A 6,133-nucleotide genomic window follows, 5' to 3' on the forward strand; every position below is an offset into this window, starting at 1 on the left:
AACAATATCTGCAACAACTAGCAACCTTATGCAACTGGTAATGTAATTTGAAAAAATCAGTTGGAAATTACATTCAGTTGCATGATAAGTTGCAACTGATTGTAAAAGTCGAAAAATGTATACCCCTACCGGGCCAAACATTTCAACCTAAATTAGATACAGAATATTTAATAAAATAAAATGTGTTAAATTTTGACTGAAATGAGTCTATGCTCCATTTGGGACCTGTTTCGGAACGCTGTTAAAAATTGTTATGGTGTGAGAAAAAGTGCTGGTTGTTTGGTAATTAAAAAAATAATGTTTTTGATGAGTTTTGATATTGAAATCTGTAACGGCTTCTAACAAAAGCTAAAAAATAGTTTTTTTCAAAATCATGGGAGGAGCTGTTTTTTCTAAAAGCAGTTTTTCACCTAAAATCTACCGTAACTGATATTGTTGTGTGTAACCGCATCCTCAAACGCTACCTTAATAGCACCCGTTAAAATATCTCATTCTAATTGAAATGATATTTTGTACAGAATTTATACCCATGACACTAATCTTGAAACAAATAGGTGTGGGGCGGGCTGGGGACAGCCGGACAGGTATGAAGGTGGTGAGAAACAAGCTGAAATGTGTTGGTACCTGGTACCATTACCAAACCATCATTTTCTTTTTTGTTTTCGTATTCTACATGGGGTGTCATTCTATTAATAAATTGGACAAGATGTGCACTAAACTATACATGCATTATTCATACATGTGCTTGGAGAATGTAAGAAGATCTTCCCAAGTTGCTCCCACTCTCAAAGGTTTTATTATCACAAGTCCCAGTAGACTAAATTACTGGGAATACAAAAGGCTTAAAGATAATTAGCTAGAGGCTTAAAGATGGTTGCTAAGCTATCATAGTCGAGTTAGGAAGGTGTGTGATTGGCCCTTTTCGGACCACTACTAACAAAATTAAAAAATCCGAAAGATGTACAAATGTCCTCAAATTTCTTTTCTGCTTTGCTGAATATTCTTTGGACTCGTAAAGTTCTTCTAGATGCCCATCAACATGTCACGTTGGCTTCCACTAGTAACAGCTTCTCGTACCTGTTAACTTGATCCATATTATTTTTACATGTGTAACATATTTACATTTTAATTTAAGATTTCTCAGTATCATTTTATACAACATAAAGTATTACTTGAAAACTTGCATGGCCGATTGAGTTTCGATCATGATATTTTACCCAATTCATTTTCAATAACACTTACAATAGGCATTTATTTTCAATAGCATTTCTTAGTGTCAATGCAAGATGAAACATCTGACATTCTTACCCACATGGTTGTACCAAATTGAATGTTCGTCTCAATAATTTGAATTATTTAGGTCACCGAATTGAATGCATGCTTCATTCAATATTCTCGTGACTTTGGAGTAGTACAGTACAATTCTAGGAGGAAGACGAAGAAGCACTTGAATGCAAAATTGGTCCTCATTTTTCCTAAAGGATGGGCGACACACGGCTACACCTTCATAATATCATCTCGACGTGCATGCAGAATTTTGTGGTGCATTCGTGAATTGTTACACTGACAACGCCTAGGTCTTTGTCGTCGACCAGAATAATAACTTTGTCTTGTTCATAAGTTTTGTTTTGGACAAGAGTAAGTAACAAGTTATTCGTAAGAATAACCGCATAGACAAGACGGATAGAAAATTGCACGACAATTTTAATAAATGATTAATTATGATTAGTCAAACCAAATAACATAAGTATAATTTTATAATACAAAAAGTTATCTCAATTGATTCTTACCTTCGAGCATTGAGCTTTAATTCGAGTCGGGTAAGTTGAGTTTCGAGCTGAGTCTAATTCAGAAGTTTAATCGAGCCGGCTCGTTTAGTTAATCGAGCCTAAATCTCTACCCGAACTCGACTCGTAAAATTACACAGATTGAGTCGAGCCGACTTGTTTAGCTAAATTAGCCGGTTTTAACAAGTCGAGCGAGTCACTTAATCGAGTCTAAAACTCTATCCGAACTCGACTCGTCTAATTTCACGAGTCGAGTCGAGCCGGCTCGTAACCTTTGTTAGGATTCGGCTCGTTTAACAAGCCGAGTTGAGCCGAACCCAGTTAAACGAGTTCGAGCCCGACGAGCTCGCAAGCCACCCAACTCGAATTACAGCTCTAGCTCTGGTCGAGCAAGACTGCAAACTCAGAAAAGAGCACCACAATTTCTTCACCAATAATTTACCGGTGGACAAATAGTATATTGTGAGCAGGAAAAAATTTGAAGTTGAAGTAAACTTTACGCGGACAAACAAGATGTTGGGGAAATGGTTAAATGGTTAATTTTGACTCAGAAAAAGTGAGCCGAGCGTGATAAAGCACTTGTTTACAAAGCCTACATCATAATAGCAATGACCCGAAACTTAGCTGAGTGCTGACCCTATTGCTGTGCTCTGACTTCTGAGATTGAATTGTCCTAACTAGTGAACCAGCAATACAAATGAGTTTGGTTAAAACCAGAACCAAATTTCTGTCAAAAAAATATAGCCAGGAATAACAATAATGTTGAACTATATGTGTGACCATGCATATCAATCTATCACATTCCATCTACTAGCTAGGAGTACAGGATAAAAATGAATAATTTTTTCTGTAGGTTTCCATTGTACTTGAATACACCAATCAAGTCTAATTATGACCCTTGTGAAGGAAAAGAAAAGGAATCATCATATACTGTTGTCTATGGTATAGTATCTCCTTAATTCATTTGTCAATATATGCAATGATTTCAACAATTTTTTTTTATAAAGAGTTTACTCCTATATTGATCTGGATGCAAATGGCAGATGGACCCAGGGCATATTGTAGTGATCTTGTCCTTGTGAAGCTTTAGGAGATTAGTTTCACTTTCACCTTTCAAAACATGCATAATAGTCATATAATGAGCACCAATGCTCCAAGCTGTGTACACACATCTCTAGCAGATTATTTTCTTAATAATAAAAGCAGATGAAATTTAGGTTAATTATTTGTATCTATTTTAATAACACACACGAAAATTCTTTATACGTCAATTAATCTATGATGATTAGATGTTATAAAATTATGCTGAGTACTTGCATGACTCAAGTCCTCACTAATCTTCTAAAATAAAGTTCATACAATTTTATGGTCCGGTCTTTAAAATTAAGTATAAAGTTACAGTAATAGTTAAGCATTTTAGCCTCGTATCATTCAAAATTATGATAATGTGAACATATTTGTCATAGGTAAATTATTGAAATGTTTTATAAAAAAACCTTAAAATGAAGAATGAAGTGTGACATGAAGTGGGGAACGCAGATAAGATAAGAGCAACATGGGAATGAGACATAATAAGTAGGACGGATCTAAGATAGTTTTTTTAATAGGGCATCAAGTAAATTTTTGGAAAATATTTTTATATTTTTAAATTTTTTGGAACGCTTCTATAATCTATAAAGATTTAAAATAATTAAAAATTATCCAAAATATTTAGAAAGAACATGTATCCTCCGTGCCTCTTATCAGATCTTTCCACGCTTACCAGATCGGTCCCCGGACATAAGATGATAATAATGAAAGTGTTGAGGAACAAGCTCAAATGGGTTGGTGCCACCATATGTCTTCCTTGTAATAAAATTTACAAGATGCGCACTAAAATGTATATACACATACATTCGTTTTGTATTCAGATCTCTTGAGTTGCTCTAAACTTCAGTGGGTTGCTGATCATCCATACTATAGTCATTACAAGAAACATACTTTCTAGTTTCTATATTTCAGTGTTTCACATCACAATACAAAATGCTAAAGGGATTTGCCAAGTAATCATCATTGAGTTAGGAAGGTGTGTGATTGTTTTTTTGGACCACAACTAAAGCACCAACATCATGTCGATTGCATGAAACTAAGAATCAAACAAATAACAACAAACGAAGTGCCAATGATCTGCAAAAGTCCTCAAATTCCTTTTGTCCAAATGCTTAATGCTCTTCTAGCTAGAGCTCTATGGGGATCATAAACATATATAACACGATGACATCTGCAAAAATGAAAAAGACTTGCAGCATAACATTTTTAAAAATAATTGTCAGTTGGTCACAATTGTATACCCTTTTTACAGGGAGAGAAGGTATGGCCATCTTCGTGTTCTAATCCAAAAATCCAAATTTGAATGTTTAACTGATTCAACTTTGATTCAAAGTGATCCAAATTATTTTTTACTATGTCATATGACATAATTTTTGTGTTAAATTATATAATCTTAAATTTAATATTTGTGCATGATGAAGGTCTTTGGCCTACTAATCGAGTACATGTTTATGTAACAACAGAGATTGATCACAATATTAAAATTTTAACTTTTAATTAACCAAATAAACATATAAACTTAAATTGTTGCTGTATTTTTGGGAAAATAATATTAAATATTATTTAACCTATATACATTCCTACTCATACACAATTGGCTCATATATTTTCAGTTTTTTGCTGTTAGTAGTAACCTTGAATATGACTATTGAAAAGAGTAAAAGACTAATGTTGATGCCAAGTCCGATGTACCAAATTGTATTTTTATATGTTTGATGGGCTCAGGGAGATGACAGCTGCAAGGGACAAAAGTTTAAAGATATTCGGTCACTTTAAGTTTAATTGGTTAGATGCCTTTCTTTCAGCATGGTCGATGTTTGGCTTTTTTTCAGAAAATTACAAAAGGTTTTATTAAATATAAACTTTAAGTTAATCAAACTTTTATAAATAAATTTTTTTATTGGAAATAAATGTAAGTATATTTAGTTTTCTTTTTAAAATAAGTACTAACTCTTTCAAAAAACGAATATGAAATCTCCTTTTTTTAAAAATATTTCTTAACAATCCTATATAAAGGTGTTCATTTTTTTTGAATAATAAAGTTCATATTTTTAAATAAGAATTTATTTTAATAAAATAAATAATACCAATCAACATTTGTATATCTTAGATTAATAAATATTATCTACAAAACTTTACATAAAATTTAGAAATAAGAGAGAATAAAATCGACGCAATAATGCATAAATTTTTATTTTTAATATATTAAACAAATAATTATTAATATTAGCACAAATTTACGTATTTTGATTTAATATAATTTTAATGGTAAAAATTTATCAAACTAAATACACAATTACACTTAATAAGATATTAAACATAAAATAAAGAAAGATACAGTGAGTTATATATATGGTGTTAACAGTTAATGGAGCATGTATACGGCAACAATATCAAATACGACGGGAACCCGACCTGAATTCGTAATCCGGTTTACTGAGAGAAAATTCGAAAGTGTGAAAATAACCCGTTTAACACGAAATGGATCCGAAATTAGAATTTCATTTATTAAAACTTTAACAATTTTATTCAATTTTAAGTGATTTTAACTTGACCCGATATCGACCCGATTGCTGATACGAACACGATCTGCTACCCGAAATTGTCACAATTTATTTATAAATATGTTTAGTTATGGAAAAAAATTATAAGAACTTTCACAAATGATAAACATTTAAGCTATAAATATATCCTAAAACTTCCCATACATATTATTTCTCATTGGACTTTTAATTAATACTTACCATGCAAGCAAGGCAAAGGGCACAATGTTGGAATGATAAAAAATAACATAATTATGAAGTGAAAATTACCATTTGCATTATTACGTTCGTGATTTCTGAATTACTCTTCACTTGTTTCCTCAGCAGCAAGAATGCTGTTACTTTCCCCTTCAAGTTCAATGGCAGAGACTAGAGAGAAGATTAGAAATGACAATCACTCATGTATACTAATAGGCTGTTATCCATGATTATAAACACAAATGAGTAACCATGTCTGTATTATATAATTTATAACATAAAAATGTGAAATGTGCATGCAGTTTTAATCATATAAATTGACCGTGCATATATGCATACGCATGGAGGATAATAATACAATTTGATAACCCTGTTTTCACGCGGGGTGACATATTCATCCTGATTATGAAACACATGTTTGAAGTCCTGTTCTTTCACCCCCAGCTCTCAGTAAACTCTCAAGTACTCCTGATTCATTCAGCATCTTAGACTCAATTGCTCAGATGTTTATCATGT

This window comes from Daucus carota, chromosome 8 (assembly GCF_001625215.2).
Source record: "Daucus carota subsp. sativus chromosome 8, DH1 v3.0, whole genome shotgun sequence".
Lineage (NCBI taxonomy): Eukaryota > Viridiplantae > Streptophyta > Magnoliopsida > Apiales > Apiaceae > Daucus > Daucus carota.